General features: G+C 41.5%; 1 protein-coding gene across 1 annotated transcript in view; it reads left to right on the top strand.

The window, feature by feature from the left end:
* The first annotated feature begins 767 nt into the window (after positions 1 to 767).
* The window catches only part of LOC109408456 (uncharacterized), a 278493-nt gene continuing 263305 nt past the window's right edge, over positions 768 to 15955 (top strand). The window contains exon 1 of the mRNA XM_062856590.1: positions 768 to 1879. The gene's annotated coding sequence lies outside the window, so the exon portion shown is untranslated. The remainder of the gene's footprint in view (positions 1880 to 15955) is intronic.

Consider the following 15955-nt stretch of genomic DNA (forward strand, 5'->3'; position numbering starts at 1 on the left):
AATGAAGCACCGTTAAATTTGTCCCTCCCGTAATAATTTCCCCTACAAAAGTGAACCCATCTAAGCAAATGTAAATGTAAAAGAATCATTATGTAAATTAACTGACACTACACAATGTTACGTTAGATGTTAGACGCCGCCAAATTGCAGAAGATTCCGCTCCGATTACACAAAGGCCGAAAACAAGAGGAGCCCATCAACGCCAATTCACCGAAATTCGCATCCTACCTATCTACCAACTGCTAATGCCACCTATTTTTGCGAGCGCGAACGTACACACTCCTCGAAGCACAAAGTAAAACACACTTCGGAAGCGTGCTAAAAGTATCAAATAGAGGCGAGAGAGGTGATCCACTGAACAAAACAGCCGAACGACCGTGGGAAAATTCGACCCCACACCACCATCCGTTCTTCTCCTTTCACCACCCACCCACCGTCTGGTCGGTCGGCGTAGTTTTTCCGCCGACGTCAGGTCGGTGTCGTGGATCTCACGGTGGAGCTGGCACCAGGGTGGTTCAAAATGAGTGAAATCTGGAACGTCAACGAATGAAAATGAATGTTTTAAAATTGTCAAATTTTCAAACAATCAAATTACAATTAAGTAATACTTTCATTTCAAGGAGGGTAAGGTATGAAGTCCAAGACGCGTAGCCTGGTTTGGGCCACTCTACGGTCTCACGCTATACATGAGGAACTCAACCGCCGAGTGTCGCACCAGTGCGGCATTGCTCGCGAGCTCACGAGAGAATGAGCTCCCCGCACAATCGGAAAAGCAGCAGCGAGTAGTGGCAGGTCAGGACGTTGCAGTATTTTGAAAATCAGTTGCAGAATTTTCCCCGAACCGTTCGGATGGTTCCGCGCGTAACGACGGTCGTCGCCCTTGGATGCGTTCCTCTCCTTCAGACATCTGCTGCTGCTACTGGTGCGGTGGTGGTGATGGTGTAATAATCAATCCTCCGGGGGGATTAATGTTCATTAGAGGAAAAAATTGATCGGATCGTCGTCTGGTGAACAGCTATTGAACCGCCCCATTTCGGATTAGTTTGCGTCGTTGTGTACATGGGAGGTGACTGGTCCGCGTAATTACCTGAATGCAGATACTGCGGATCCTGACGTGTCTTGGTGGTATTAAAGGAAACCAATTTTCTCTCACGTGCTGCCAGTAGTGAGTGTAGCGTTTTCTGCTGTTCACAGAGCGGAAGACCGCGTGTGGGAAAATTTCTCGGTACACGGCGGCGGCGGCGGTGAAGAACAACGGGAAACGTGACATCCCGTGGTCAGCAAAGAGCACGGTGCCAATGGTGATGAAAATTTAATCATAAATGCTATAAATATCCCGACAAGCGACAAGTTTGTGATTTGTGCGCTTGTGGAGCTGCCTCTCGTGAACGCTCCTCCGCTAGGCAGTTAAAGTTGAAGGTTGGCCTGTGTCGTAACTTGTGTTTTGATTTATCCGAGCTCGAAAATCAACATACGTGCAGCGAAGCTCATCAGAGTGATTGGAATCTATAGGTGTATCTCCTGTTGACAAATCCGTAGAGGACAAATTCTGTGTACCTCAAGCGGCGGTCGTTCTGTGTTCAGAAGAGCTATTCGCCGTCCAACGCTGTGCTCAATATTTGGATAACTACGGGTGGATAGTACGGGTGACTACCGGGGTGGGTAGTGGTGGCTCTGCTTCGACGACGACGCCAGTTTGTCCCACGGAGAAGCTTGGCTTGGCACGGCATGAAATGTACACACAGTTTTTGGCAACCGTAACGATAGAAAATTCTCCATACTGCAGATACCATTCTGGCTTCTGGTTTCGGCTGGGTGCACAACAGCAGTAGTACTGGAGTCAAACTCATCGGACGAGCAACTGTACGGGAGCGAATGGGTAAGTAGCATTGGCGTAGCGAGAAGCATTTTGTTGGAAAGGGGAACCAGATCGTGAATCTTTCAAAGCTATACCCAATTTAAATTCATTCGGCATACAAAAAAAATTATATAAAATTCAGCGAGAAATCATGCACATGCTAGAGTTAGTGCATATTTACATGAGATATCATGTAAAATTACGTTACAATCGTGTAAATTTTCGCTAATTGTCACGTAACCGGTTGGAGTCCATGATGGTTTACGCCTTCAGCATGGTCATGCTGAATACCCGTGCGTTTACCGCCTCGGCTATATGGGCCCTGACATCTGAAGTATATCTTCGGATGCTGAGAAACCCGCAGTGAACACACTGTCCACCCGACTTTCGCTTTGTCAATTTACTAAGCCTTGTAGACAGCATCCACCGGGACCTTGATAACCGCAACCTCACAGCAAATAATTTTGTAATATCCAGGTGCCTAATTTCTGGCGATGTAACCAACGGATCATTGAATCCAACTTTTCCGCTACTCACTGCATCAAAACAAAAGCGCCACCATATATGGACGATAATACAGTGACAGCAGTCGAGTTACGTCAAACACACAAGGCTGCGGTGGCGCAATCTGTTCATTTCATAGCGGCCGTTTTAGTTATTTTAGTGATCCATTTAGAACGTAATTTCACTCGGTCAACAAACCCGTTCCAGCAGAAACCTAGAAACAGTATCATATTTGTCATCTATCATCTAACTCGGTGAAATATCTGAGAGGTAAGGGATATGCCTCACAGTTGGACTGACATTCCCACGTCTCCTATATCCTACTTAGTTTGCTCCTTAATTGCAGTTTTGACTTCTTCCACCATAGTAATCACGCCCAAGTAGATGAATTTGGAGAACCATTTCTGGCGTAACGGCTCGGACCTGCGCAGTATCTCCCACGACCTTCGCTATAAGCTCCTTATACGAAGAACTCCTGTTCTTTAAGACCTTTTTTAGCTGGAAGATCTTTTCTACGGACCATGTGTGCCGGTCTTGTACGTCCGCGGCGTTCCAAAGATGGTTATTATGGTACGTAGAACCTCAAGGTAGCCTTCCTCACTGGTCATCACAATAACCGCATCACCCTTCTTCTTGATGTTTCTCTTGATATCCTTCGGTCTTGCGCCTGCGTTCGTCTGCTTCAACTTGCCCTTTACTAGTACAGTCTGCCACTAGGTCTCTCTGTTGCCAATGCCGAACTGTTTTGCCTCTGCGGCGGTCATTCACTTGCGCAGAATGGCGCTCTGCCTTTTAAAGCCTTCTGGCCTGCAAAGAGACATCGCCGCTGGTATCGGTGTGGTTTTTGTTCGCGCTAGTAGCGCTTTTGCTATAGTATCCGCTTTTGCAAGGACCTACTCCGCCTTCTATACAACAGTTCGAATTGCATCCACCGTCGATTTGCCCTCGTGGAAGTCGAATTGCATCGTGGACAGCCCTGTCCCACATTCGTCACTTTCAGTCAACCTGTTATGGATGATCCTCTTCAGAAGTTTAGCCTATCCAACAGACAGATCGGCCTGTACTATGCTGGATCCCCCGGCTGATTTCCTGGTTTTGGCAGTAGCACTAGTTTTTGCACCTTCCATGTATCCGGAAAGTTACCTTCCTCCAGGCATTTCTGAAACACTGACCTGAACATATCTGGATACTCCTGGATCGCTGTTTTTAATGCCACGTTACGGATTACACCCAGACCGGGAGCCTTCTTCACCTTAGTCTAGTCTAGTCTAGTCTAGTCTAGTCTAGTCTAGTCTAGTCTAGTCTAGTCTAGTCTAGTCTAGTCTAGTCTAGTCTAGTCTAGTCTAGTCTAGTCTAGTCTAGTCTAGTCTAGTCTAGTCTAGTCTAGTCTAGTCTAGTCTAGTCTAGTCTAGTCTAGTCTAGTCTAGTCTAGTCTAGTCTAGTCTAGTCTAGTCTAGTCTAGTCTAGTCTAGTCTAGTCTAGTCTAGTCTAGTCTAGTCTAGTCTAGTCTAGTCTAGTCTAGTCTAGTCTAGTCTAGTCTAGTCTAGTCTAGTCTAGTCTAGTCTAGTCTAGTCTAGTCTAGTCTAGTCTAGTCTAGTCTAGTCTAGTCTAGTCTAGTCTAGTCTAGTCTAGTCTAGTCTAGTCTAGTCTAGTCTAGTCTAGTCTAGTCTAGTCTAGTCTAGTCTAGTCTAGTCTAGTCTAGTCTAGTCTAGTCTAGTCTAGTCTAGTCTAGTCTAGTCTAGTCTAGTCTAGTCTAGTCTAGTCTAGTCTAGTCTAGTCTAGTCTAGTCTAGTCTAGTCTAGTCTAGTCTAGTCTAGTCTAGTCTAGTCTAGTCTAGTCTAGTCTAGTCTAGTCTAGTCTAGTCTAGTCTAGTCTAGTCTAGTCTAGTCTAGTCTAGTCTAGTCTAGTCTAGTCTAGTCTAGTCTAGTCTAGTCTAGTCTAGTCTAGTCTAGTCTAGTCTAGTCTAGTCTAGTCTAGTCTAGTCTAGTCTAGTCTAGTCTAGTCTAGTCTAGTCTAGTCTAGTCTAGTCTAGTCTAGTCTAGTCTAGTCTAGTCTAGTCTAGTCTAGTCTAGTCTAGTCTAGTCTAGTCTAGTCTAGTCTAGTCTAGTCTAGTCTAGTCTAGTCTAGTCTAGTCTAGTCTAGTCTAGTCTAGTCTAGTCTAGTCTAGTCTAGTCTAGTCTAGTCTAGTCTAGTCTAGTCTAGTCTAGTCTAGTCTAGTCTAGTCTAGTCTAGTCTAGTCTAGTCTAGTCTAGTCTAGTCTAGTCTAGTCTAGTCTAGTCTAGTCTAGTCTAGTCTAGTCTAGTCTAGTCTAGTCTAGTCTAGTCTAGTCTAGTCTAGTCTAGTCTAGTCTAGTCTAGTCTAGTCTAGTCTAGTCTAGTCTAGTCTAGTCTAGTCTAGTCTAGTCTAGTCTAGTCTAGTCTAGTCTAGTCTAGTCTAGTCTAGTCTAGTCTAGTCTAGTCTAGTCTAGTCTAGTCTAGTCTAGTCTAGTCCAGTCTAGTCTAGTCTAGTCTAGTCTAGTCTAGTCTAGTCTAGTCTAGTCACAGAACACGGCCATGCTCGTGCTAGACGACCGGCCTTCAACAACGTTTGGCACGATGTTCTCATCCACAATCTGATACAAGTGGAGTTCCTAAGCTACCTGACAAGGATAGTAAGAGACCACTTAACGAATTAGAACCTTCCAAGCAACTTCAGAAAGCATCGTTCGGAGTCCCAGCAGTACCAGCAAACGTTCCCCAAGACAACCTCCTTGGGTCGACCTCGGATATTTAGCAGTTCCCTTCCAAGCAACACTCATTACTGGAAGTTAGAGAGGTTCTCATGGTTTTTCGCAGAATTTTCTGCGGTTATCAAGGGTATTAAGGGAGCTTAATGGGAATTTTACGTTTCGGGGGGTAACAGGTGCGTTACAGGAGATCCAAGATGATCTAGCAGTTCAAGATGATTTTGTTACAATGGCGGGAATAGTTTAATGGGCACTACAGGGGGTTCCAGCGGACTTTAGGTACGTTCAGGCTCCCTGCAATTAAGTTTAAAGTCACGTATAAAAATATAAGAACACCTTATAAACGCATCTGAAAACATTTGCACATATATCACCTCAATTCGCCTTTTATTTTCTTCTAAACAATGGGGGGAATCTGCGCAACAGACACCTGGGGGAATCTGCGCAACAGACACCTGAACGGCTCAGGCCCAGGTAGTGTGTATCTAAGGCCATCTTCTACAACAAAAGTAAAAGCCTGGGCTACGTTCTCCTCGATCCACATTCTCCTGCAGCAACGAACATCGATGACTCGCTTTGGGGAGTTCATCAAGGTAGCATGCTGGCGCGTAGTCATTTTCATGAGTGGCCCTCACCAATCCATTTGCCCTCGGAAGACGGGCAGGGTCAACTACCACGCCCGCGTCCAACTGTTTTGCAAGCACCAAGAACTGATACATACTTATGTGCAACACCATTTGACCTGCTGAAAGGACAGGCCCTATCAGCTAGTACTAGAAGAAGTTGCAGACAGTGGGGACTCGACCAGCCGTATCCCTTACCGGGTAACCATTTCCAACCGCGGTCTCGGATCTAACCCGGTAGACCGACGCGCCGAAAGCATCCAGGATGTTCTCCACACGGTCACTAAATCGCTTAAGGGTAAAGGTCGAGTTCAACCGCAGGGCACCGGTATGACCGTAGCCGACTCCGACCCCCTGACCCACCTCATGTATAGCGTCTGAACTAGTCATTCTCCGAGTGCACGTGCAACCACCTCTTCAGCTCCAAGACGATGTGGGTAATAGACGTTGAAACGGCATTCAAGGGAAATTCATCCCTACACATCCTCTGGATAAGATTGTCCGGAGTTGTGTCCTGCCCGCATGTGGCTAGCTGAGCTTATTTGTATATCCTAGCCAACACATGATCGCATATGCTGTTGAATAGCGTGCTAAAGTGGATGCGATATGCGTACACTTTACACGTGGTTAAATGGAAGCATGTACGCATATGGCCTCCACTTTAGCATCCTATTCAGCATCATATACGACTTCGTGTTGGATGGGATGTGACTCGACTCTCTGCAGGGGTGTACATATAGCCTTTGTAGTACAATTAGTGTATGAGAAATGCAAAACTAAATCAAATAAATGTATTTTAAAAAAACGAAAATCATAAAAATTTGATTAACTGTCGTCCCCAACCCCTACGTCACTGGTAGACGAGCCATTGTGTACACACAGAAAGGACCGGTTATTGGTGTACGAAATAAGAGCCAAGCCTCAAACAAAAACCTCCTAGCCGAACACAGTTTCCAACTGTTATGGATAAAGCGGACTGTGTGGCGAAAAATCAATAGAGTGAAACAACATAAGCCCGAAAGTTGTGACACTCGGAGTCTCGGATTGCTCTTTACGGTGCTGCGGTGCGGTACTGCGGAAGCTGAGCTACTCTGTACTTCTCATCCCGTCCCGCGTCTCACACAATGCAAAACCGGTGGCGACCGACGAGGACGACGGACGACAGTCTCACTCAGTAGCAACAACTTTAGGCCACTCAGTTGGAAAAAGTCGATTGAGAAGCTACTGCGTGAAACAACCACAAGAAAGCCAGACCATCATCCTCCTGCGGCAAACCGATCCATCAGAGTAGAGGCACAAGTATCAAAGTTAAAGCCGGTGGTAGACTGGGAGCAAAAAAGGAGAGCGGACCAAGTTTTATTGGAGATAGCGCCGCGTACCTTGTATGTACCTACAATATGCAAAGTAGTTAATTATAAAGTGGAACTTCGGAGCAATGGTACGGTACAGTAGTTCACCGATGTGGGGTGTACTTCGCTTCCGTTGTTGACGGAAGCTTCAATATATATCATTGAACATTGCGCATTTTGTCTCATATGCAGTTGTTTTGATCTGTTGCTTCTTAAAATATACATTCAGATAAATTCGTTGGAACTTATCAAGCGGTGAATTTCAAAGTTTAACAGTAGACCTGACGGGGTATATCCTTCACAATAAATGACCATGCGTTTCCATATATCTTGGCTCATTGTTATTATTGCCATATTATACGACGATTCCTTTGACCAGAATCAATGATTGTCGCAGATGGGAAGATTACTGTGTTCGGTTGATTGTAGCTAAGATTGCGTGAGTTTGTACGGTGGTCGTTCACTTGAAGATTTTTCCGATGACGCAATTTTCTGCTTGTGCTATTGTATCTCAAGAAGTGTGCAGAATTAGTTTTTTCTTCGAAAATCATCTAAAGTGTACGCTCCATACAAATTTTTAAAGTTGTAGTCTATCAAAGTCTACGAAGGTGGGGATTTTTGAAATGGTCAAAACATGTTCTTCGTGGTTCATGAACAACCCTCAATTGTTGAGCGGTCAGTACTGATTTTTTTGTTTTCGTTTGTTTATCCGTGCAAAGAGTATTGCGAGGCGAAAGCTCGCACCTAACGGACATCACACTAAAAAATGAACTAAAAGAAAATCCCGGGCAGAGTTCAAGTACTGACGATCAAAATGTGATATTGGTTTGTTTGAGATAACAGGTAAAAGTACTGAAAATAATAGCAAAAATTTGTTCTTGAACCATCTAACCAATAGCAAAATATAACATTTAATGATCAATCAAATGGCACACAGCTATTGGTTAGATTTTACCAAGAGCTAAATGTGCTAAGGAGTGTATCGGAAAGTAGTTGAAAATGTTCAGGATGCTCTATCTCGAAGCTGGGTTGGTCTTTTCATGTCGGTTCTTCTATGAAGTCTTCACAATATAGTTAAGTTTAGAACAGCTTGGAAAAATTTGTAAAATGTTTAGTATTATTGAAAATATGGTTAAATGAATACACCTCACAAAATAAAAATCTGCACAAAATGCAATTTTGTTAAGATTTTTCAAAATTTCAAAAATTGGTAGCGAATAAAATTTGTACGATGGAAAATCTGGAAAATATTGATGCTTGTTAACAGTTATGTACACATAACATATCATTCAACACCGACTTTCAAAATTCATATTTTCGATAGAAAAATCTCCTATATCTACAAAACGGTCCACTCCAGAAAACGTCTATTTTTTGGTCAAGCTTTGAAGTTCTGCTTTTAATATCTTAAAAGGTTATAAAATTCTATTTTTTGCTCTAACTTACTCGTACATAAATTAAAAAACATACCTTATTTTAAAAAATGCGAATTTTTCATTCTGTGTATTTTTTATTTGCGTAAACATGATTTGAAGGAGCATAGAAAAAGGGGTTCCTATTTAAGAATTGCGCTTAAATACAGTGAAGTTTTTTCTCGAAAAAAAAAATTTGCCTATATCATGAGGATTCTGGAGCTTTTTATATTTGCACAAAAAAGTTAACAATTTTCGAACATTATCGAACTATTTTCGCAATTTCAATTTTTTAGAAGGTGTGCAAAAATTTAAAAACATGCGTTCACTATTCTAGGTTAAAATCCTAGTTAAAAGAGCATTTTTAGAAAATGTTAAAAGCCATTTCTTTTTTCAAGGGTTTATACAATATCTCCAAAAATAAAATCACTTAAAAGTTGTATTAAACTATTTTTGAGGCTATTGTAAACATTTTCAACTACTTTACGATACACTCCTTATGATGATAATGTTCTAGGAGTAAAATTGAGATATTATTTTCAGTACTTTTACCTCTTACCTAGGGGCCCATATAGCCGAGGCGGTAAACGCACGGGTATTCAGCATGACCATGCTGAGGGTGACGGGTTCGATTCCCGGTCGGTCCAGGATCTTTTCGTAAAGGAAATTTCCTTGACTTCCTTGGGCATAGAGTATCTTCGTGCCTGCCACACGATATACACATGCAAAATGGTCATTGGCAGAGGAAGCTCTCAGTTAATAACTGTGGAAGTGCTCATAGAACACTAAGCTGAGAAGCAGGCTTTGTCCCAGTGAGGACGTTACGCCAAGAAGGAGGAGGGGGGGACCTCTTACCTCAAACAAACAAATATCACTTTTTGTTCTCCATATCAAAATATGCTCTTATTGAGCTATTTTCCTCTGCTCGGGATAACATTGTTTTTCTTCGATAAACGGGTCTCTATCATCCTCTCCTCTTCTTGGCGTAACGTCCTCACTGGGACAAAGCCTGCTTCTCAGCTTAGTATTCTATGAGCACTTCCACAGTTTTTAACTGAGAGCTTCCTCTGCCAATGACCATTTTGCATGTGTATATCGTGTGGCAGGCACGAAGATACTCTATGCCCAAGGAAGTCAAGGAAATTTCCTTTACGAAAAGATCCTGGACCGACCGGGAATCGAACCCGTCACCCTCAGCATGGTCATGCTGAATACCCGTGCGTTTACCGCCTCGGCTATAAGGGCCGGCTATAAGGGTCTCTATCATGTTACCTTCATAACGTAGTACTACATTTTTCGCGTTCCTTTTGTAGTTTTAGTAATACAATGTTTAATAAAAGTACTCCAATGCAAACTTTTGCCCCATACTGGGGGGTTATTATTTCTAATTGAAAATAGAACGTTTATATCGGAAGTCTGGAACTCAAATAGTGACCGCTCGTTGCTCATCCCAACGTTGTATGATTCTCGGTAACACTTGAACGGTTCTACCGTGGATACATAGTTATGGATTACACACGGTTACGGATCAATACGATGTTTACGGTCGTATGTTTCAGCTTAGCATGGCATGGCGTAGCAAAGTATAGTGTTTATGCTATGAAGACTATGCTATGTTATGTCGTGCTGTGCAGTGAGGCGACCTTTGACCGTAAACATCGAATTGATCCGTAACCATGTGTGATCCATAACTGTGTATCCACGGTATCATCGACTATCAGAGTGGAAATTTTACATAAAAGGCATTGTTTTCATTTTTTATGGGAGATTCAGTAGGGTTTCCTAAAAGTTCACCGGAGTTCCGTGCCCAATTCAAGACCAACAATTGAAAAGGCCGCATCAACATTGCGTAAACAAACACGTTTCTGTCGACTTAGGGCCTTCTGGAATCCACCCACGCATCTCACTAATCTAATCTAATCTAATCTAACACATACGCAGCCAGTACAAGAAAGCATCCTGGAAAATAATCGGGTTAGATTACGCCCGATTATTTTTCTTGTCAGTATTGATGCTTGCAGCATATCAGAGATATGACACAAGCGTCAAAGCGGCCAGGCCTACTGCGTAGCGTTTACCGCAAAGATGATTCTTTGAAATGTTTCGAGTTTATTGTATCTTTCTCTAACTTCGAATCACTTCATGAATCGCAGGGGAGGAAGGATGCGTGGACATACCGTACCAAACGCTCCGATATATTAGAAATTATGTTGTTGTATATAATAATGAAAATAAAAAGGTAAAGCAAGTATCATGGAACATTCTCACCAAATTTGAATAATGCATCGTTGGATCCACTTGGATGGAGGGGGGTTGGTTTTTTCTGCTTCAGTGATGTTCAGTTTCTAAATCTTGAGGATTGATTTTATTTGGGTGTGTGGTGTCATTTCGGGTCGAAGCCACTTTTGATCCAAATAACACTTGTGCGCGGTATTTCTGCATTAATTCACAACATTTCCTAACAAACTCAAAACCAATCCGAATTTCACGAAAATTGAACTGGTAGTCCAACACTTTATACTACACATTTTGCGGAGCATTCAAAGCGAAGCCGGTGGCCTACATCGTTTTTTTAGATTGCGAAACTTGCAGATTTACGCGTGGCGAACAATTCCCGAAGGAATCGTATACAGCACTTGACTTTTTCCCTTGCCTTCATTTTTTTTCCTTTATGGCGTCCAAGCAGCGCTAAGCGAACTTGCACGACAAAATTTTCACCACCTCACAAAACGTCCAGCTCACCACGACCATACACGATCTACTCCCGCTGGGGTCCGGTTCGGCGCACCAAAAGGACGACACTTAGATGTACTCTCCGCAAGAATCCAAGAATCCCTAACCGAATTGATTTTAACGTACACCTGTTCTGTTCTGTGTATTATCAAAAGGAAAATTACACTTTTGTCATTCAATATCACACGCGGAATTAATGGTTTATTAATGTTCACATTAGTTAATTAATATTGGCAGAATCAAACGAGGAGACGAAGAAAAACGTGACAACTAATTCTAAAACACAACCATCCGCGCGCGCTGCCTACTGCGATTCCAATAAATTTGATTAAAGATTCCGTAAGAAAACACTTGAGGAACTGGATGTTTTAATCGATTAAAATGCTGAATTTCTAGAAGAGATTTAAAAAAACGATTTTAGATAAAAGCTGTGGCATACGCCACGACAAGAAATTCCTCGAAATTAAAATTATTGTATTAAAATTCTCGCTGAAATATTGAAGATATTCATTCTGCACTCCTGAAAATGTAGCCAAAAATATGTTGGAGGAACTTCTGAAAGTTCTGATGAAACTTACGGATTCTTGGCAACAACAGTTTGATCGATGAAGTCAGACATGAACAAAAGATTCTTGAAGAAATGATTTAAGAAATGTTTTGAACAAACTTCTGGATTCATTTCAAATACATAATACTCTTGAAATAACTCAGATTTTCATAAGAAACTCTAAAATAAACTCCATCACAAACTCTTTCGGAATTCAGCGAAAAGCTGCTGAACAAATGACGTCACAACTACCTCCAGTAATTTCATCAGGAATTTATCTCGCATTTTTTTTGCAAACCCTAAAATTTATTGAAAACTTCCGATTAACGCGAGTTAAACCAATCCAGGGGAATACAATGCACTGTGCGTTATCGTATTTTGATCCGATAAACTTATTTCACACATTTAATCATTACCAGTTTTTGAATACGTGAATATAAACGTGGATATACACTCCCGTTCAAAAGTTTGGGGTCACCCCCTCAAAAAACATGCCATTTTTTTAGGCCCATATCTCCGCCAATTTGCGTCCGATTTCAAAACCTTAGGTTTCATTCAAAAGATAACACAGCGTAACAAAAATTAACTTTTGGTCTGTCTCAAGAGCAAACTAATGTGTCTCTGACAGATTTTGGGCCGCTGAATCCGAATCCGGGCTCAGATTTGCTCCAACACGTCACAATTTTGAGCTATACCTCAATTTATAGGGCAAAATATGCGATTTTGGGCTTTTTTGACTGCAAGTCATTAAGCATGCAAATATTTTTTTAAGGCAATCAAAAGGTTAATTGGTCAATTAACATCTAAATTAACGACTGATGCAAAATATTTCGTTTTACCAAAACGAATTTGATAGTTTTAAGCGATTTATGTTAGGTACGACATTTCCCATACAAGTCACCCTCCAAAAGTTGCATGCAAGTTTTCATACTAACATAAAATGCTTAAATCTATCAAATTTGATTAGGTAAAACGAAATATTTTGCATTAGTCGTTAATTTAGATGTTAATTGACCAATTAACCTTTTGATTGCCTTAAAAAAATATTTGCATGCTTAATGGCTTGCAGTCAAAAAAGCCCAAAATCGCATATTTTGCCCTATAAATTGAGGTATAGCTCAAAATTGTGACGTGTTGGAGCAAATCTGAGCCCGGATTCGGATTCAGCAACCCAAAATCCTTCGGAGACACATACGTTTGCTCTTGAGACAAAAAAATGTTGCGCTGTGTAATAAGTCAAAGAAACTTTGAACATGATTTAAAAGAAACTTTTTCAAAAAAATTTGTATGTAAACTTAACCCAAAGTTGCCAAATTTTCTAAAAAATGAATATAAACTTGGAATCCAACCACGCATCTCACCACCATTAACAGAAAGCTTGATGTTTGCGCTTTCTGTTAGTGGTGGTGAGGTGTGTGGGTGGAGTTCAAAAGGTATCAAGTCGACAGGAACATGTTTGTCTACAAAATGTTCATGTGGCCTTTTCAATTGTTGGTCTTGAATTAACATTTTTGAGTCAAATAGAATGGAAGAGGTTCTTAGGATTATCATAAAACTAAAATAACAGGCGTGACGGTTCTCAAAACCTTTGCAAAGCTAATTGGCCATAAAAATGTCAGTTGGATGAGGCTTCCAAAGGGGTTTCAGGGATGTTTCAGAGGAGTTACATACAGATGGTACATACAGATGCTTTGCAGAGTCTTCAGGAGGATTCCGTAGGGCTTTTCAGGGCAGTGAGTGCTGCGAAGTTTCAATGTCAACCGACATTTCAAGCTGAAATTAAGCTGGGCAATCGACATTTTTCTATTTATCATCGAGATATCCAAAAATGTTTTCAATCACCTGGCAATCGTTTGACTCATTTGTCCATAACTCAGTTGGGAAACCTTTTATTGAAATGTGGTGTTCGGCAAAGTTGTAGATTAGCGTTGTTCCTACAATTACACAGCGCAACATTTTTTTTGTCTCATGACTAAACTTATGTGTCTCTGACAGATTTTGGGTAGCTGAATCCGAATCTGGGCTCAGATTTGCTCCAGCACGTCACAATTGTGAGCTGTACCTCAATTTATAGGGCAAAATATGCAATTTTGGGTTTTTTGACTGCAAGCCATTAAGCTTGGATATTTTTTTAAGCAGTTAGAAGATTAACCCGTATCGGCCTGAGTCAGCGCATATGAACTAAAAATGTCGCCGTTCAGCGAATACACAACGGATTTGAATAATTTTCTGACAGTGCACTCGTACATATGTCTAGTTTGTAAAAGTGGACAGAGAACGTCGGAATGGTCCCTATGGCCGGAGTTATTCCAGTGGGTCACTGGGTCAGATTCGTATAAAAAGGGCTGCTTTTCGGTACACAGAGTGTTTTCCATTATGATTCGCTATTAAACTCACTCTATTTTTACTAAAATTTATACCTCTGCAACCAAACATTGTTTCCACACAGTTTTTGACCGTTTAGGAACTACCGGATGTGGCCACCGGACATAATCTCCGGAGGAACCTGCCACATACTGTATACTGGGGTACACAACCATAACCCATTTTTTTTGCAGCTCTATGTATTGACTTTAGCGGTATAGTGTCTTAGAAGATTTTGTTCTGTATACTGAACTCTTTATTTTGGGATTTTCACGTTTGTGATTAATCCACCTAAAAGTGCGACAGAAATTCACTTTTTTCAAAAATGAAGATAGAGTGTTGGGGTCTTCTGCAAAGTTGTAGAAAAATGTATTGTTGGAAAGTTTGCCGAACAAACTATTACCTTATTTGCTTAATTATAAGAGATATATGTCGTTTTTCGTGAACGACCCCTCAAAATAGTTTTTTCGTTATATCTTTTTCTGGGGATTTTTGGTAATTTTCGTGTGTTCTACAAAGTTGTTCTTTGTTATGAAATACACCACCTTCTGCTTTTTTATCATTGGAATAACGCTCCAGGTGGAACAGAGCCTGCATCTCAAGAAAAACATAATGGAATCATGGAACGAATATTATAGAAATACCTGGAATGATTATAGGTCTCTTCCAGAATTTATTGAAGGAATTTCACTTGCAATAACAACCACTAGCGTAGGCAGCCTTTTCTTTTTTTCATTAATTCTTTTTGATAAATACTATGAAATGCGGGATGAAGGAGAGGGCAAGTCCCTTGTCTTGTGTATTTACAACTGAGATTCCTACAAAGGTGCTGCTGTGAATCCTCCAGATATTTCTTTAAAATTTCTTGCTGTGATTTCGAGATTTCCAGTAGTACTTCAAGCAAAATTCCTAAAGAGAGAAATCTGGAAAAATCATTGGAAATATCTATAGAAATCCTTGGAGAAATCACAGAATAGATTTGAATATGATAACGTAGACATACTTCTGGAGCAATCTCAGCAAGAATTTCAGCATTTCAGCAGGAATTCCTTGAGACGTTATCCAAAGAATTCTTCATATTCCCAAGAGTTCCTCTTGACATTTTCGGCGGATATCTCCAAGAGTTTCTTCAGGAATTCCTCTAGAAAATCTTCTAGGATACCTACCGTGATTTCTGCATTGATCCATTGTGTGTTGTTCTCAAAGTTCCTGAATCGGATACAAGAGAAAACAGACGCGGCTCTCCGGCGGCAGCAAGAGGGTTCCGTGCCGGAAGATGTTGTGTTGACTATATTGTCTCGCTCCGTATTATACTGGAGCAGGTGAACAAATTCCAAGAGTCCCTCTTTTTGGTGTTCATTGAGTACAAAAAAGCTTTCGATCGTCTGAGCCACGAAAATCTGTGGGGCGCCCTGAGACGCAAAGGAGTTTCGAATAAAATCGTCAACCTCATGGAAGCACAGTACGAGGCTTTCACATGCAGAGTCCTGCATACCGGAGCTTTGTCGGATCCCATCCGAGTAGTTTGGTACTATCACCGCAACTGTTTCTCATCGTAATCGACAAGATCATGGTGCGGGTGATTGACCGTGAACCAAATCGTAGGCTAGTTTGGCAGTCCATTGCAATGGAGCATACTAGACCAACGATGCTCTAACATGCAGACAGAGAGTAAACAATTCGAAGATTGAAAGTGAAGATTGACATTCTCATTTTTTCATTCGTGTATGGCCACATTCATTGTCAGCTGAATGCCTCTCTTTTTTCATTCAATTCTCTGTCACGAATATTTTTTCGCACGTCGTAAAATGTCCAATTTCTGTTAACAGACGCACAATTC

This window comes from Aedes albopictus, chromosome 3, assembly GCF_035046485.1.
Source record: "Aedes albopictus strain Foshan chromosome 3, AalbF5, whole genome shotgun sequence".
Taxonomy (NCBI): Eukaryota; Metazoa; Arthropoda; class Insecta; order Diptera; family Culicidae; genus Aedes; species Aedes albopictus.